A 19,879-nucleotide genomic window follows, 5' to 3' on the forward strand; every position below is an offset into this window, starting at 1 on the left:
TGTACCACCAAAAAGGAGGCTCACCATTCTCTGTGGCTGAGAGGGCTGAAAGGCCTTCCTGTGTAATTACAAACAGACACATATTCACGATTTTGGCAAATTGGTGATCTCACACCTTTGCTCTGCTGGCCGCCTGACTGCTCCTCAGGAGTGAGCCAAGGGGCAGGCACCGTCAAGAGGCGTATGTGAGTGAGAGTTTGGGCAGAGTTCCCGGCTGGACAGGGTAGTTCAATCAAGGCAAAGGACAAACCCTGTGTGGTGGTAATAGTGACTTGTTTTTCCCTCTTAAAACAGCCTGTTATGACAGAGAACAAGATATATTGCGAAGGAAATGGGCCAGTACGGAGGAAACATAAGTGAAGAGTGTGCAACAAATATGAGTAAAAGAAAGAATTAGAGGACATGAGAAGAAAAGGGAAAACAAGAAAGGAGAGGGAAGGAGCTGGTGGAGGAAAAAAGAAAAGCGAGGGGAAAAACATCTTGAGCTGGAAGCGTTCCTTTATCCTGGCCAATCTCGGCTGCACCTGTGATGACAACCCCTTGTGTGCAGTGCAGTGATTGTGTAACCTGGAATGAAAGGAGGGGGAGGCTGTGGATGGTGTAAGGGGCTACAGAGGGGGAGAAAATGACATAAAGCGTTCCCTCGACTTGTAAATCCATGACAAGACCCAGACAGTCACCCTGAAACCCCCACCCAGTGTCCCCCTGCAGGGCATGGATGGGAGAGAGAAGGGAGGGTGCTGGGGCACACATCCAACGCACTCCCTCCCTACTCTTGTTACCCATATTCCCCCCTTCCAGCCCCTCTCTTACCCTCCAACACACACACACACACACACACACACACACACACACACACACACACACACACACACACACACACATATTGTGTGGGGCAGTGCGTTTCTTCCATTCCGCACAAGCTGTTGTTTTAAATCATAATAGTAACCAGACTGTAATCACATTATTGCACACATGGTGATTTTGACAAGTGGTGGGAGTCATGTGCTGAGGCTTTGGCAGGGTTAGCACACCATTCTCCCAGCTGTGAGCTCAGCCCCAACCCACCCCCCTACACACACACACACACACACACACACACACACACACACACACATTTACACACTCTACCATCACTCTCTACCCCCCTCCCAGGCAATATGTTGCTCCGCTCCGTTCCACTGTAACCTGTATGCATTAGTGCGGCCTAATCTAAATCAGATTTCTGTAAATTGCAGTTACACATGTGCCTTGAGACTGTCCTTGCCAGAAAAAAAGATAGCAATGGTTGTTTTGTTCAAACACATAAAAGGACCTGTTTACGCTCTCCTGACAAGCGTCCTCTTGTGGTTGTGCAAATAATGACTGTTTTCTCTCAGAAGCAAAGGCTGGAATACCATTATAAAGTTGTTATAGCGCTGTAAAAAACTCTTGAAGAAAAACTATGGTTTATTGCAACTTGGGAGCAACATCAATAAAAGTGGGTCCAAGAGCGAGAAACATGGAGAGCTGTTAAACGCTGATACAGGTGGTAAACAAGCTGAAATGGTAAGATTTACTGTGTAAACATCTATCACAGTTTCCACACCGAAATTCTCTTTAAACTCATTATTGAATACTTGTGGATTTTCGGTGTAATGAGGTTACAGCATAGGCCGTAAAAATAATGGATGTAGCCACTGTGATGTCCACCGCTGGCTTGTGGAATCCTGTTTTGGGAATTTGGGCAGTCGCCATCTTGGTTTTTTATGAGCCAGAAGTGACCATATTTGGACGAGTGGTTGGAGCTGTGGCGGAGCTAGGGATGGATCTGACTCAAAGGTTATGGTGACATCTCAGACAGCCTGTGACTCAGAGTGGCCCGCCCTTAATTATGCATAACTTTAAACCTTAGTGAATATAAACAGGTAGTTCTATAAAAGTTCACACCCCCATACAGTTGTCATTAATAGGGAAATTATAGAGACCAAATACATTTTTCGTTCCAGGCTGTGAACATGTTTATTTCTGCTGTAAAGTAGGACATTTCAACATGGGTGTCAACGGCGATTGACTCGCTTTTGGAGCCAGCCTCAAGTGGCCATGAGAGGAACTGCAGTTTTTGGCACTTCACTTTGCCACCTGGGTAATATTAGTGACACTACAGATTTGCTCATGTCCAATTTTACTTCCAAATAATGATGAAGCCAAGCTGTTGGCTAATCTCATGTTTGTTAACCCATTTCACTTTTAATGGACAGGACAGTTAAGTGTGAAAGGGGGAGAGAGAGGGATGACATGCCACAGGCTGGACTCGAACCCGGGCCGCTGCAGCAACAGCCTTATACATGGGGCGCCTGCTCTACCACTAAGCCACCGACGCCCAGCAAAGTCACTGTGTTCTGAGATCTCAGTGAAAACAATGTTAGCCAACGCAATCCCATTCCAGTTTGTCAAATATCACTGTTTTGTCAGTGGACTTTCACGGCTACATATGACACACAGCGGGCTCTAGGGTGAAAGTCCAGGGTTTGTTGAACCCATCCACCTCCCCTCCTGCCCACACCGTAGGGACCGCTCAGCTCTTTATATTACACTGTTACTGGTGGCGATTCAAACTGACTCCATCAGGCAGTATTATAAAGTGACGCCACCCGGTGGCATATCACACCACTGCAAAAGGTGCCTTTTTGCATCAGTGTCTGTCACTGAAATCACTGACAAAGCAGCAGTATGTGAGAACTTGTGAATGAGAATGGACCTCTAGTGTAAAGTTGCGTCAATGGAAGCATGACGTTGGATGCCTGTGGCTCAGACAGAAGTACTCAAGGTTCAGTAGCTGGGATGTAAGAGTCTGGATAGTGAACATGATAAAGTTGTTTCTTTTCTGGAGCGCTGAACTGGGTGGAGACTTGAAAGTGGTGTGCAGAAACAAAAAGATGCTGCCAGTGGTATACAAAGAATGGTGTTTTGACAGCAGTGCTGCACATGGCATAGGCAGGATAGGTGAATGCTAAGGACGCTGTCATCCATAGGGGGTGCAACAAATCGGGGAGGAAAAAATCATCTAAATGTTTATCTTTTTCTTTTTTTTTACTAATACTTCTATTATTTTCAAATATTCCATAAGACCACAACAACATAACTACATAGCAAAGCCTGCTAAACAATAGAGAGGCCTTTCTTTCAGGGTTCCTTCCACCCCCCTGGCCCCCTCTCCAGCTCGTTACACTTTACCTGCTCTCTGGAAGAGATGGGTGAGTTATCCGATGTCACGTGAACCCTGAAACACGCTGTATCGTTATGTCAAAACAAGAAAAGCTCTCTGGTGTCCACTCAACTACCACTACACTACTGAGAGGAGGGAATGTGGAGACAAAGAACATTAAAAAATAAACAATCCGTGTTGAAATCGGCAGGAGGAGAGCTAGTTATTGTTACCTCTGAGCAGCCAGTGGCCGCAACTAACAGCTCACAGAGCATGTATTGATTAACACTGTGAAGCATTCAAGTTCTATTCAGTAAAAAAATGAGTATTGGGCAAAGGTAAATAAAAACCTTCTCATGATGTGTTCAGAAATTTGGCTCACCTGGGACACCAAATGTGCTAGGGCCGCCACAGTTTGACAGGCATAATGCAGACAGTATTTCTTTTCACACAGAGACACTGGGATAAAGCCACAACAAAGTCCTTTTATTACGCTGGCTTTCTATCATTATGCAGAACCAAACAACAGCAGCATGATAGGGCCCCGGTGTTTGATTTTAGATAGTATGCCGGCGTTCCAGAAGCAAAGGAGGTGTGACATGTGACACAATATTGGCCACTAATGTGACATATAATGTACTCGTCGGCAGCTCTTTCCAAACATTAACAATAGCCTTACAACAATCATTTACCATCCCAGTTATATGGTGACTGATCTTGTTGAGCATAGGGAGCTTCCAAACCTCATTGTTTCCCCAATTTGCAGACATTTTTGGTCCCTGTTCTTCGTCTTTGAGTTAGCTGCTAACTGCTGCTAGCTGCTTTTAAATCTCCCAGCGGTGGGTAGAACACGTGACATGTTGTCAAAACATCACACCCACCCCGCCCTCCTGGCTGTCCCTTTTACATAAATGTTGATTCGGCACTGTTACTACCTCTGCTGCCAGCTTAAAGGCGAGACAACTCTGTCCCCCATTCCATGAAGAGCAAGGCGGACTATTAGCATGATTCCTGCTTAGAACAGGCAGTGTAAAAGGGGCTAGTGTGTGTTATGTTCACATGATACAACATGTTGGACTTTTGACATCGATGACTGGGGTTTGCATCCCGTCTCCTACGGGTAGGCAATGTTGGTTTCTTTTAATCATGACCACAATCTTTCCCTAACCTCAACCAAGTAGTTTTAGTTGCCTAAACTCAATCCAATCTTCATTATAGGAGTGACAGAGCAGAAATCACTCATATGGATTGTTCTGGAAGGTGATGACACACCAACTATTTAATCACTTAGCAATTGTTTTGTGCTGTCTGTGTAAACATGTAAACATAAGTCTCACTGTCTTATAAGAAGCTGGATGTTTAATGCTGACTGATTAAGACATCATTCAATCAGACAGCAACTCTGTGTGGATGCACCCGAGCATGCATCTGTTTGTGCCCACACACGTGGCAGAATGACTGACTGTCGTGACTCCGATGGAACGGGGATCCTCGGAGCACCCTGGCTCGGCATCATGCAGGCAAAATGACCACAGAGTCCTGGTCCACGCCTTGGGATAACGTGAGAGAGACAAGGGGTCGAACCCGGAGCACTGATCTCTTTCTCTGTCCCATCTTTTCTTTCATTTCTTCTGAGGTGTGGCCGCACTCTCCACCGCACCGCTAACAAGATCAGGCTGCGGGGTGGGCCTCATCCAGCTGGCTCTTTGTGTGTGTGTTTGGAACAGATTTGGTTATTGAAAATAGTTGTAAGAGAAGCTATACTGAAAACAACTTTGTGTGTGTGTGTGAGAGAGAGAGAGTGGGGAACTACCAAAATAATAGCTTACCCAATCTTTCCACAGTTTTAGTACCAATCAGGCAGCGGGCAAACTGTTCAAAGTCAGAGAGGAGGAATGACGGAGGGTAAATTGATGATATCCACCACAATTTCCCTAAAACGTTTAGTTAACGAGGGGGATGAATTTAATCATTTATACTAACAAGGGCATAATATTCCCCTTCATGACTACTCAGTGTGTATTTCCTGAAGCAAGCATGCCAAGTGGTTTGAAAATAAAGACATTTTAAATGATGGATAGCCCAGACTGAATGACAGACAGACAGACAGACGAGGAGTCAGCACAAACAAATGTATGAAAGCATAAACACAGACTTTGCTTTTGCTGGTGAGACGTACAACAGAGCTTTGCTGTCCCTGACTTTTACTCGCTGTGCCATTGTGGTCTCTGATTTATAGCGGAAGAAAAAGATGAGAGAGAACATTTCTCTCTAAACAAAGAAAGCAGATGTACTTTATAAACCCGCTGCACTAAAAAACATACCGTCCTCTCAGTTGTTAGGAGTTTTTGCTTGACGCATCAAAAACATTTTGTGCAGCTCCAAATGCTTACATGTTCAGACCCCATCTTTCAAAGCTTGCAGGTTGCCTCCTTTCAAAGACGGTGGTCCAAACAGCAGATAATACTCAGAGCCCAGGAATCCCTGGAGTGATTTTGGTTAACTTTGTCTCCAGGGAGAAATATATTGTGACGATCCGTGGAAATACGATGCCCATATTTGCCTCATATCTGAGAGGATCCAAAGTGAAGCCATCACTCCATCAAACTTTAAGAACCGAAACGAGATAGTCATGCTTTGTAGCAGGGTGATGGGAATAGTAGTAGTTGTTAACATTTTGAACCCTCACATGCTGTTATCTGGTCTCTGACATGCAGGACTGGCACTGTACATGTTGCTTATCTCAGATGGTACAGCTGAGGGGAAAAAAACAGGGCAACTTTACAGGAACATCTCATCAACATGTGGGTATCTTAAAGGAACAGTGTGTAGGATTTAGTGGCATCTAGTGGTGAGGATTGCAGATTGCAACCAACAGAAACTTCTCCAGTGTGCCAAGCATGAACTGCCAGTTGGGATTCCATCAGGAGGTTTTTACGGGCAGCTGAATTATCCACAGAGGTCTCTTCCTCTCCAAAATGAACAGACCTGATGATTAAAACTGTTAAAAACACTGAATAAAGCATTTTCATGTTACAAATCATTGTTTTTTGTGATGCAGAGACTACAAATTATGGTGGGTGATGTGAAAATGTGAATGGCCCTATCTAGAGCCAGTTTTTGGTTTGTCCGTTCTGGACTTCTGGAGAAACATTTGGATGTAACATGGTGATCTCTGAGGGAGAGGACCTGCTCCCGAAGTAGATCTAAATGGTTCATTCTAAAGCCAAGTTCAGACCCAAGATTCACATCAAGACGAAACTGTTTGAGAATGTCACAGAGAAAAGTTGCAGCGGAGTGATCTGGCTGATCTGACTCAAGCCAGTTGATGATGTCACCTGCAACTCAGCTGGTCAAATCGCTGGCAGCTCCTTTTAGCACATAAAGCACATCACCAGTTTCAACAGCAAATCAGCTTGTAGTGAAGTCTGCTGGTCAAGTCAAAATGGCAGCAGATGGTGTGATCGCATCCTGTAGCAGGTGCTCCGTCCCCGATGTGTCCTCTGTTTCCATCCTCAGTGTGCCAGTGTCAGATGATGGGTCGCTGCTGTTGCTCGCTGTATTGCCGCTGCTAATCTATATTATTGTGGTGTATTTATTATGAATACAGTCCATCTGATGCTCATTTTGTTTCCGTTTTTCACCGTTTCATCACTACTACAAATGCAGCTGTAGCCAGTGTCTCACTGTCACTATCCTCATTCGTATTTTAAGAAGCTACAAATTATATTCAGCCACAAAAGAAGCCTGAAAAGCTGGAAATCAGAACAGAAGTACAGAGAGTTGTTGCATAGAGATGATCCACCATCTTATCTAGTTGCATTGGTGTGAACCAGGTTTTTAGAACATTGCAGAACAGCGCATTGCAAGTAGTTGCCTGTTTAAACTCATCTCACTGCGAATCTTTGGTCTGAGCTTGGCGTTGGGTAACAAAAACCACAAAAATTCTTCAGTTGATTATACACTAACGAAAACATATTTATTATATTCCATTTCTGGCAATATATCCCCATAACTTTTACCCAAGCACAGCAGTAAGGTAAGTATATTTATGATACATGTGCACACTGTTGTCCTTATTTGAATTTATTAATAAAGATACAAAAAGTGTGTATTTGTGTGGGCAACAGTCTCATTAGAAAAACTATGTGTGCTGCAATCACGCAAGAGTTCACCTGCATTTATAAAAATTCAACCTTCAGCCTCAGAAATGAAAGGAAAAACAATGGCTTGGGACTGCAAAGAAAAAACATGTGTTTCATTGGTTTTGTATTTGCCTGTTTTGTATTTGTGGGTGTATTTATTTCAGATGAAGGAGAGCCAAGGAGAGAGCCAAGGAGAATATGCCAGGCCCCAGTTAGTATGCAGGCTATAATTTCTGCTGCCTTTGAAGTCTATGTATGTGTGTTGAGTGGACGTGTGTGTGTGTCCATTGTGGTGTCGGGGTATAGCGTGGCTGCTCTAAAATACCCTTACGTTGGAGTAAGAGCATTCTGCAAAGATACACTCAAGATGACTTGTGTCAAACAAACTGGGTTTAAAGATGTTAACGAGGTGAAGACAACTAAGTAGTTAGATAGGCTGATGGGTTAACAGCACACATATGATACAACCCTGCACAAAAACAGACTCTGGCCTCAAAAGTTACCATAGAGACAGAGTATCAACATCATATGCTTCACAGAGGGGGCTTTTATGGTGCATTACATTAGATTGTACAGGTGGTCATGATTCCCCTTGTGTGCGTGCATATGCATATTGTCCATTTCATCATCTCAATAAAGCACACGTTGAACTGAGCTGAACTGAATTGAAAAGCAGGCTGTTATTAATGTTAAATAACAAAAACAGCACTCAGAAACATTCACATCCTCCACAGTCAGCAGCAGCAGCAGCAGCAGCAAAACTACTTGAGCAGATGGGCCGGTTCTTCCTGTCTGCAGCCACTCAGCCTGTGATGATGGAACCAAAATCTCTGCTCTCAGCACCCCAGAGATAGAGGTGCATAACGGGGGCAGAGTGAAGTGTGTGAGGATACAAATATGGATGACTCAGGCCATGTCCCATGTAAGCTGACTAAATTTAAAAACTCATGTTTTCCTCTACGTTTTTGGCCTCGTGTCCAGATTAAGCAACCATTTTTCACGCCCAGTAAGTGAGTTTCTCTGAGGTGCTCCTTACATTTGGAAAATATGTGAGTGACAACACACAAACTGTGTGTCTGGTAACATTGAAACATTTTAAAAAAGGGATTATCAGGTTACCTCTAATCTTCAGACACCAAGCAGCATGACTGGGCTGTGTCATCCCGCGTCTGTCCAGATAAAGGTACTTTCAGTCTGCAAGTGTTTGCTGAGAGAAAGTAAACATGACAGCTGCCCTCTGAGTTGATGATAGCTGAGCTTTTTTCAGCTTGCTGCTGCGACTCATCATGCGTACATGATAACTGCAGAAACCAGGAGCTTATTTTACTGGTATCTGATTTGTGAAAAGTTTTAGAAAATGGTCTTTGAGCAGGTTCAACCAGGTTCAACATTTGGTTTTCTAGTCTGGGTCATGTTTAAAATACTTTTTACTAACACCTTTACAAATTAATTAATGCAAAATTACAATTAGTGAAAATTATATGGGCTTGTTACTCATGACTTTTGACCTTATCCTATCAGACAGATGTAGCCTCATCCCCAGATTTTTTCCAGGTTATGACCTAATATCACCTAACTACAGAACCTCTGGGTTACAAGGTGAAAAAAAACTGCTGGCAATGTTGGCCACTACCTAAGTTTATCTCCTACATACGAGATATTACCTCCTACGTACAAGATGTTATTGTAGGAGATAAACATTTAGGCTGAGTAGACTAAAAGGTGCATGTGTGGGATCCTAGACGTTGTGGGCGAGCGGTTCTTGTGAGTATGATGAAATCCTGCCAGTGCCACTGCACAGTTCCTTTATGTTTGCCAGTGGACATTTGTAGTTAGTAAGCTGAGAAGGTAAAGCCTTTTGTTTGTGCTGCATTTGGAAGAAGTTTCAATGTCCTTTGTATTGTGCATTAAACACTGCGAGGCCTTGTCACACTCAAAACGAAAAGCTAAACCTAAAAGTGTGTCTTCTAGATAATATCTTCTACATAGGAGATAAGATCCTGTACGTAAAAGATCACATCGTGTACTTGGGAGATAACCTCGTACACAGGGGATAAACTCAGGGTTTGGCCAACCTTGCCCACAAAACAAATTCTTTCCCCTTGCCTCCAAGGGCGTCCGTACACAACCCTGTAGCAGGGAAATGAATGACATGAATCATTCAATCAGTTAGACTGTCACTGAACACAACAGACAGATGTAATTTCATATTACTCTGCTGAAAGAGTAATAGACTTGTGTCGTGTTATATGAAAGCCTGTCGAGGCTACAACGTATAAGCCTATCAAAACATACCGTCATCCATCGATTTTTGGGTTGCAGGGGTATCCCCAAGTATTCCCAACGTCCCTCTCCCCAGCAACACTTTCCAGCTCCTCCTGGGGGACCCCAAGGTGTTCCCAGGCCAGACGAGATATGTAATCCCTCCAGTGTGTTCTGGGTCTGCCCCAGGACCCTCTACCAGTTGGATGTGCCCAGAACACCTCCAACAGGAGGCGCCCAGGAGGCATCCTGATCAGATGCCCGAACCACCTCAGCTGACCCCTTTGGATGCGAAGGAGCAGCGGCTCTACTCCGAGCTCCTTTCGGATGTCCAAGCTCCTTACCCTATCTATAAGGCTGAGCCCAGACACCCCACGGAGGAAACTCATTTTGGCCACTTGTATCTGTGATCTCATTCTTTCGGTCGCTACCCAGAGCTCATGACCATAGGTGAAGGTTGTGGTAACTGTGTGGTGAAGATGCTGCCACCCAACATACAGAACACCAGCATTGCTAAATTGTAACCACTCGATATGTATAATACCTTAATGACCTTAATTCACATTGTGTGGCTTTTTAACTGAAAAAAAAGAAGATATTTAGCTGTTTGATTGTTGTTTTGGTTTTAAAGTTTGGGCAGAGAACTTAACAAAACAACAACAAAACAACAACTTTAATACTGGTTTAGTTGGAAGTCATTTTCCCCATGTTAATGGGTTTCCCAGATTTATCCACCTTGGTTTGGACGTGGCCTCAGTGACTGTTGACTTACTCATTCAGCTTACTGACTTACAGCTCCTGGAGTACTCATCCAATTAATGTTGTTATTTTGTGGCTTTGGCTTTAGGATTTCACAAGATTCTTTTTTTTTTAAGAAGCACTTGTATTGGGGAAAACACTTCGCTGGAGACCATACCATCTTAAAAAAAAAAACACCATTCAGGAGTGAGAGGGGGAGATCGTCATTAGTTAGTGTTTCCTGCTGAGTGACACTACACAGACAAAACCTTTAACTGGGAACATCAAAGTGAGGTCAATTAAGGGAACTATTCTGTCCAAACAGTGGGTACCTAAAAAAGAAAGAAAAAAAACGAGAGTCTCTTTGTGTTGCGGGAAATGCAGTGGCTCGTCTAGGTGACTCACGGAGAAAATGGACCCACAAAGTGAGTCACAAACACTAATTGACTCACTCACAAGTGTAACTGACTCACCCTCCGAGGAACTCTGCATGACCCTGAGAGGGAAGCCACTGCTACATGCCATTGTAGTAACTGGTCTCTAGGTAGCAAGGTGTTTTTAAATGAAGACAGGTTTCTGTAAAAGTCATACCGGATCCATGACACATTTGTGGGATAAACACAGATGCACAGCCAGTATTAGAGGATGTGAGGGACCAAGCTTTTAGACATCAGGAGTCACAGGGGGACTTTCAAAGGGAAGGTTTTTATTTACCCAAAATTTAAACAAACAATTTTACAATATTACAAGGGTTGTTTTAGGCACATTGAAGAGGTCACCTAAACAGAACATAACTTCAGCTATAATAACATAAACTTAATAAAACTAAACAGATTAAATTGACTAACAAGCTGGACACAAAGGGAAACACATAAGATGACTTTTTTTTTTTTTTTTTTTTAAACAACAGGGTAACACACAGATAAAACACTACTAGCTAAACTACGAATAAAACAAAAAAGAAGAATTAGTTCATCAGTCTGAATATTATAATAATTAACCAAAACAATACCACCCTACAAACTAATATATTATTTAAGAAATAAACACATTTTTTCAGTAGGACTCCCATTCCCCCCCCATGATGTCTCAGGCACTTGGTACAGTCTGATTGACCACTTCCTGTATTTAAGAGCTCTGCTTTCAGGTGTGCATCTTCTGCTCCAATCTGACAAGATGTCCTCCAACAACAGCAACAGCAACTCCAGCACCGGTAACTCAAATACAGATCAATTAAAAATTAAAGTATGACTGTACAAAAGTTAACCAAATGTGCCAATAGATATAGAAACAGAAATGCCTCATTGGCCACTAGATCATACTTCAACAAGGCTGCCATGTTGGAGAGGCAATACTTACCTGTAAATAAATGCAAGCAACCGAGAACTGAATTACTTATGTGGTTTAAAATAATTCATCATTATGGGGAATTGTAAAAGCTTATGTCAAACATGAATTAAGCATATTTTCATGGTTAAATACTTGTGGAGAGGTCTCAATAAAATATAGTTAAATGTGGAAGTAGATATCAACTTGCTAGCGCTTTAGCTAGCTGGCTAACACGTATCCATCCAGGTACAGGAAAATGAAAGGCTAGCTAATATTAGCCCGCTAGCTACGTTAGCCCGCTAGCTACGTTAGCCCACTAGCTAGGTTAGCTATGGCTAATGTTGGCAGCCAGAAACAAATTCCTACAACCCATTATATGTTTGATAATCTAAATAAGAACACATTTTCTTGCATTGGCCTTTCTCAAATGAGTAGCGGTGACAGTTTCTATAATCTTTTATGATCAAGAAGTTGGTGAGTAGACAGTGTTAGATAGCTAGCACGCTGGCAAGTTAATAAGTTGCCAATTCCACTTTAAATCACATTATATAGAGACAGAGTTCAATGTGTCATACTCTGAAAACCACTGGAGAGGAAAGCTATCAGCCCCTAAAAATATGCAACTGAAGGCTGAAATGCTAACAAAATGCTTGTGACTGGCTAAAAACCTTAGATATCAGCATGTGAAAGGCTTATTTTAGAGTCACATTGACAAACTCAATATTGTCCGTATGTCTCAATGTCCTGCTTACCTTGCTTATCTCGGAAAAATTATCCCACTGAATGACAAGTAGTGAAATACTCACCAGGTAAGATCATCACTTAAACTAACAAAGGTCAAAACCAGTCATTAGCAAAATATTAGCAAAATGCTTGCTGCACAAATGAATACTGTGTGTCAGGATCATACAGCTTTCTCATATCTTATTACTTAAAAGCTCAGTTTTAAGGTCCAGCAGCTTGAAAAAACGTAGTTATGGATTCTTTACAATGTTCGTAGAGCATCCCGCCACAGAGCAGTTTTTAGGTATTTTTGTGTTGTTTGTTTGCAGACGTAAATGACAAGGAAGCACTTTCAGGCAATGCAAAATCAATGGAGAATGATGTAATTTTTTTTCCCTCAGATAGGGGCGGGACTGACATGTCCTCTGTCTCTACTGGGGTGTCTTCACAAGTATTTAACCACTGAAAGTAAGCCAAATTCATGCTCAAAAAACTTGAGTATTTGCAGTTCCTCATAATAATGAATTATTTTCTACCAGGTAAGTAATCCAGTTTATGTAAGCCTAACACACAGCCCTCTTGTGAGCATCCAGCAGCAATTGTAGCCTAAATATCAAGATAATAACTGATTGGAGACAAAACTTTTTTTCCCTCCACATAGATCATATACACTTGAATATAAAAATGACTCATCATCAATCTGTTGAGAAAAGTAAGCATTATAGGCCGTGTTATCAAGAAAAAATACAGCTCCCCTGTTTACTGTTTACCTTTCCAATATGGCGCCACTGCTGAAACAGGCTGACACAGTCATTGTGGCGTCTATGTAAATATGTTTGTGAATGTGTCCCTACAAATAAATAACCAAGGCCGCATCCACACTAATATGTTTTCATTTTAAAGTGCCTAACTTTACTTTTTCACAGCAGACATTTCGCTACTATACTGGCTATACTGCTTGTGTGTGCAGACATCATTTTTGTATTGAAATGCTGTTTTAAAATGAAAAAAAAAAAGTAGCGTGGATGTGGCCTAATATACTGCCAACAATACTAAACTATGAGTATGATGTATGTAACTAAATCTGTGTCATCATTTATTTGTTTGCTGATGTGCATGAGATAAAAGGTCACCAAATTCAAACAGTTACGTGTAAACTACAAAAAACAAAGGTGTACAGCAACTAATGTCTGTAAACATATCTTGATACAAATGCAGAAACTGTAGGTAATGGGACAAAATTTTGGTATTGCATTGATGAACCATGTCTGAATGACAGGTTAAAAATCCATCTGGAGAGCAAAAGAGGTGGAACACATTGGCCTAAATGTAGTCTTGGAACCCATCGGCTAAGGTCTGATGACAAGTGAGCTGTCTTGCTAATCAAGCTTTCTTTCATTCTGACCAATAAATTATCATCACTGTTTCTCTCTAAGACTCTCAGCCACTTCTCATTTCACATGAAATTCTGATCAAGTTATTTCATGTGTAGGTCATGTGATGACAACGAACCATCCCCATGACAACTGAGTAAACCTGCTTCATTGAGGAAGGCCACAAGATCCATCTGAAAAGTTTGGAAAAAACAAGTAAGTGGACCTTGTGGAATGAAGCCTTGGCTTCATTTGACAGTTGACTGTAAAGGGTAACCAGGAAAATATGTTTTAACAGAAAGAGGAGGATGACATGAATCAAAAAGAACCAGTACAGATTACAACCATACATTTTGGTCATATGGTCACACTGGTTTACAATGATGGCCATGCAGGCAGTTTTATGATGCACTTAAACCTACCTTTTAAGTGCATTTCTCTGATTAACATGTCATAAGTTGAGTGATTTTATCTGTTCATGTTTGGTCTTCATAACATTTTTTAAATTCCAGGTTTGAAGTTTTAAACAGAGCATTAAGTAGAACCATCTTCTTTCAGTTACTCAGAAAACCTAACACCCTCTGCCCCACTGCATGTTTGATATCCCAAATCTGCTCATCTGTAATCTCCCGAGGTTTGCAACATCACCTCAGAGCAGGCATATCATGGCAGGGCTCAGCGCTGTGTCTGATCTTGTGAGCTGTGGACATGTCCGCCCTCTGGCCCACATGTGAAGATAGCTGTTCAGTGCGAGTCCTGATAGTGGCCCCTGAGCTGTGAAACCCCACGCTTGGCAGGATGCAGGGCTGCAGCGATAACTCACCTGTGTACTGATAGAGGGGGAGACAATGTCCCAAACAGATTAAAGGCAAGCTGATTGCAAAACAAGATGCATAGTTTCGCTCGAGGGATAAACACGAGATGGAAAAATTCTAAACAATCCAGATGAAAGAGGCTATTGGATGTTTTTATCTGACTGTCTTTGATTCATTTCTGGATTTGTGTGAACATGAGCACATGCTTGTCATTTATATAGAATATCAGGGTCTATTCATGTTTGGTTTGGAAATCCTAAACAGCCGAAAAAAACCCCCAAACCCCGAAACACATTCAAATCTGTTTTCCACAGCTTGGCTTCAGAACCGCAATGTCAGTGGCACATTTTCAAAACCACATTCTGACATGATATAAAACACTGAAATGTCAACACTGATAGAAGATGGGAGCAGAGCAGCTGGAAGTCTGATCTCAATCTTCTCATTTTCTCTCCTTTCTTTTTTCCCCCAACCTTCAGGAGATGATGTGTTGTCACGTAACGGCCTTTACAGTCTGCTGGCAAAAATGTCATTTCCAAAAGGCCTATCTCTCTTATCCTGTCAGAGCAGGCAGGAGATAGTCCACCTAATCTCTGACAACGGGGAGTGTATGATGTGTTTAGGAGGTTTTGCGCAAAATGATGTGTGAATATTTGTGTTTATCTCACTGGTAGATAAACTCCAGGTGTTGTGATACAGATGCTGTCGCTGGACTTCTCTGACATTCCTCTGACATGATAAAGTTCAAATCAGTGTCTACAGGTGTCAGGGTCACGTGAGAGATTTTGTCTGCTGAGGTGCTAATGTGCGATTTCATAAAAGAGTGTCTGGTGACATTCTGTAGTTTTCTTAATATGATTAAATCCCATTTAACAAACAAAACCAACAATGAATTGATTCTACAGTTGACTCTGTGCAGTTAAAGCCTGATAGACCTGCAGTGTGTAGGGTTAAGGGGAATCTACTGGCATAATATTCATAATCATGTTTTCATTAGTGTATAATAATAAGTATGTTTAGTTACCTTAGAGTTAGCTCTTTTAAATCTCTAAATGGATCGGGTTCTCTTCCATGAGTCATCACGTCTTGTTGTATTTGTAGTAGCCCAGAACACATGAACCAAACACTGGCTTTAGACGGGGCCTTTCGCATTGGCCACTGTAGTTCCCAAAAAGTTTGGCACACGGGAGAAGTTTCAGCTGCTTACAATATGAAACCTCACCACTAGATGTCTCTAAATTCTACACAATAGACCTTTAAAACAGGAATGAGCCGCAATTAATGACACAACTTCAAAAGTAAGACCCAAGAATTCAGTTATCTTTTAATGGTGCAATGTTTAATGCCAGGCCACATGCTCTAAAGAAATAGGGGACATCTTTTCACCAGTCTGGGTCTTTACAATCTAAATTTATAGTTATCAGTTATTTAATGTAAAAAAAAAGCCAACTACAAAGAATACATCCAACTGCTAAAACTGTGAGAGCCGGTCAAAATAACATTGCTCTTATAATTTTCAAGTGTGGTGTCGCCCTGTAGTTTATATCAGTGGTTCTCAAAGTTATTTCAATATTGTGCTGCATTGAAATTTTTTCTTTCAGCCAAGTACCCTCTGACCAACGCAAAACATTTTTGGTAGAAACACACAGTAAACAAACGGAAATGTGAAGGTGATTGTGTTTATTGCAGCAGTTTACGGTTAACTATTGCATTGAAAATGTGATTTATCAAACGTACATTTACATTTTTATTGAACTTAATATTGTTTAATTCATTCATTTATTTATTTTCCATAACTGCTTATCCTGTTGGGGGTTGCGGGGGGGCTGGAGCCTATCCCAGCTGACATTGGGCAAGAGGCGGGGTACACCCTGGACAGGTCACCAGACTATCACAGGGCTGGCACACAGAGACAGACAACCATTCACACTCATGTAGTGTTTACTGTGCCACAACCAGGTCTGTAGTTCTACCACTTTGTCCTCCCATGTTGAACTGAGGGCAGACTGAATTGCATCACCTCACAAGATATAAGTGGTATTAAACGGCAGGACAAGTTGAGGCTAGGTGGTTTGCATGCTCATTTCATTAGATATGTCTGCAGCCCAATATATAGTAGTCTTTGACATAATGTTAAAACTGTTACTACTTAAAATTCTGTAAACAATGTTGTTTCATTTTTTGAATGTTTCAAACAAAAATTCTACTCATATCTTAAACACTGAACCTGTAAGTGCTGATCATATAATGGAATCACTGTTAATAATTTTACTACTCATTCTTCAGTTCAGTACTCACATAGATTAAAAGTGACATCTGTGAGAACACAAACAAATAACGCAGAACAAACTGACATTTTTAATCACACAACATCCTCTTCAGGGTTTCACTAAACCAATCGCAGCGTTTTACTGCACTTAAATGAGCTTGAGGTCATTCAGTGAGTTAAAGGAATATGTCAGCTCCACCCTCGCAGTGTCCATGAGTTTTATGGTATTTAACACAACGCAAAACATAATTACACAATATGGCTTGACATCATCGTCCACAGGCGTGGGACTTGTAGCTTTGGGGACAGTACAAAGTCATATAGCCGCTCTGACGGGCAAATCTTCGTGGAGGTAGCCTAGCCGCATGTCTAACCACTGCCGGAAAACTCAACGAGTTACTGTAAAAAGCTTCAAGTTTAATATGTGAGGTTAGCACAGCTCCAAGGGTGGCTCGAAGGACTTTGCAAAATCTCATAAAACGGGCAGCCAAATAAACACTGAACTGAAGCACTGAACCAATGCACAAACAAACAAACAGATTCCTATTAAGAAAGGAATTAAGGAAACTAGCTAAGTGACTGCAGCCTCTGCGGAGGAGAAAAGCATGCAGCCAGCCTGCCTGAGCCCTGAGAGTGTGTCTCTGTGCATCTGAGAGTGTTTATGGACTGGCTCTAAGTGGAAGTCATTATGGGACGTTTGAGTACACTTGCGCTGATAGCAATGGTTCTGGGTCCACCCAAGGCTCCAAACGTAGGTGGTCCGGGCCACGGAGGAAGATGAGCGACAGAAGGAAGGAGGGGTAGAGAGAGAGGGAGAGGAGGCAGGCAGCAAAGAGAAAGAGACAGAGACAGAAACGGAGAGAGGAGAAAGAGAGAGAACCAGAAAGTTTGGCCTCCACCCTTCCTCTACTATTTGCCTCTGCTGCAGATGTGGTTGTAAGGAAGGGAGGGAAAAAAATCTCCATAAAGTTATAATTATCCACATGAATGCAGACCAAATTCTGGAAAACTGCAAACACACAAACACATGCAGGTTACACACTCACTACACACTGTTTTGCAAAGAATGGTTGTACCTTTGCACACATTAAAACTAAAAACAAAGTCCTTGCTTCTATAAAATGTCGGAATTGTGCAATATATGCCGAGTCTTGTCATAAAAGTACAGACAATTATAAGACACAAAACCAGAGGACCTGGAAAAGTTCAGACCCCACGTTGCCTCGAGGCAAACGTCCATCTAAAGTTCTTGTGCATTATGAGAAAAACCTGCTATTTCAGACGTTGCGGGGTGGAGGTAGACAGTGTGCAGCACACTGCACCGATGCAGGCAGCAACCATTTCATGAGCGGTTACAATCTGTTTACTATTGCATGCCTACAACTGGTTTGTATCAGCTTAGTTTACTTAACAGTATATTTCACCTCGGGGCATTTGGAGAGATAACCAAATAAACCTTTCAAGGCAGGAATGTTCCCCGGAGCTGCCAGGTTCAAAGTGAAGCCCTTGACGGCCCCTGAGCAGTGCACGGTGGGTGCCTGCACTCAGGGTGGACATGTTTTACTGAGGTCTCACTGGTCACTGAGACATGGCGGTGTAATGGGGAACAGGAAGTACATTTAGCATTGAAGGGAGTGCATAAGGATGGTGGGATGGAGGGGGGGGGGGGGGGGGGGCTTTGACTTGTGGGGTGGTGGTGGCAGCAGTGGTGGAAAGTGGGAAACATCAGCCAGCAGCAGCCACCCCGGCTTTGACACTTCGCCCATGAAGAGCAAACTGAGAATTCAAACATCGTCCCTCAGATGTTCCACTTCCTCTTGTAAATTGCAGGAATTCTTTCATGTTACAAGTGCTTTTGTTTTATGGCCACGGCCCTGGAGAGTGGCTCTGCAGAGCCCCACAGCTCGCAAATTTCTCCACCCGGATGGCTGCCACAGGATTCGAGACCGGTGTGCGTATGTATGTGTGTGTGCGAATTGATTGAGGGCGTACAGGGAGAAGGAGAGAAGGAGGAGGTGAGTGTGTGGGCATATCCCTTCCTCACTAGCCGCTCCATTCATCACTTTGTTGTTCCAGCTGCAGACTAAACCGCAGTGTGGTGCATCCCTTTTGAAAAGTCAACATGATAAGAATTCCTGGATTGAAGTGGCACAGCCCACACTTCCTTGGCACATGGGCTACTTCCTCCTAAACCTGGGCTGCGTGGTGGACTGGGACTGTGACAGGACTCTGAGGTTGGCTCAGTCACTCCCCAAACACATCACGTCCTGCCCGATCATGCCAATGATAGGGTGCCCTGGTACCCAGACTGTGACGTCATGCTATGACACACAGGAAAGGGAAGAACCCCGTCTGGCCTTGGCAAACGGTTGTCTGGGTCCCCCAACCATCTAATTAGGATAGCGTATACATGCGTCAGTGTGACGACAAACATGAACCACCAGAAAGGGCGGAACGGATACCAGCTGGCCTCTCAAGAGGATCGAAAGATAGACACTGAGATTTTTCTATCTGATTTGTCTTTCAGTATAACAAACTGTAAAAACTAGAAGTAGGCACAAGTCATTGTTTTGTCACAAGTAAGTCTCATGTCTTTGCACTCAAGTCCCAAATTGAGACAGGCAAGTCCTGAGTCAGGTCCCAAGTCAAAACAGGCAAGTCTCAAGTCCTTAACCCTTAAAGACCTAGAACAACTTTGGGGTCGCCTGACTGTCCTATATTTATTTTGATTTTCTACCTCATCCTAGGGGTCAGCATCAGGTGCCATACATCATTTTATTCAGGAGAACCTGAAGTTTCAGTCTAACCCTCATTCAAAGTCACAATTTTACATTTGCTTTGTCTGATAATGGATACATTTAGCGGAATTTAAAAAAAAAAAAAAAAAAAAAAAAAAAAAAACACCAGTAAAAATTTGGTGTTATTGTCTTTGTTGTTTTTTTAATGTGAACACAAACAGAACCCCATGATTTGTTTTTAGAAAGTTGTAGTTAGATGTGTTGGACTTCCAAACGAATTTTGGTCCACACCTAGCCTTC

General features: G+C 42.4%; 1 long non-coding RNA gene across 1 annotated transcript in view; it reads left to right on the plus strand.

The window, feature by feature from the left end:
* The first annotated feature begins 11,361 nt into the window (after window positions 1–11,361).
* Window positions 11,362–19,879, plus strand: part of LOC125901408 (uncharacterized) — a 47,607-nt gene continuing 39,089 nt past the window's right edge. Inside the window, exons 1-2 of the long non-coding RNA XR_007450969.1 lie at window positions 11,362–11,545; window positions 13,877–13,973. This is a non-coding gene — a long non-coding RNA (uncharacterized LOC125901408). The remainder of the gene's footprint in view (window positions 11,546–13,876; window positions 13,974–19,879) is intronic.

This window comes from Epinephelus fuscoguttatus, linkage group LG14, assembly GCF_011397635.1.
Source record: "Epinephelus fuscoguttatus linkage group LG14, E.fuscoguttatus.final_Chr_v1".
Lineage (NCBI taxonomy): Eukaryota > Metazoa > Chordata > Actinopteri > Perciformes > Serranidae > Epinephelus > Epinephelus fuscoguttatus.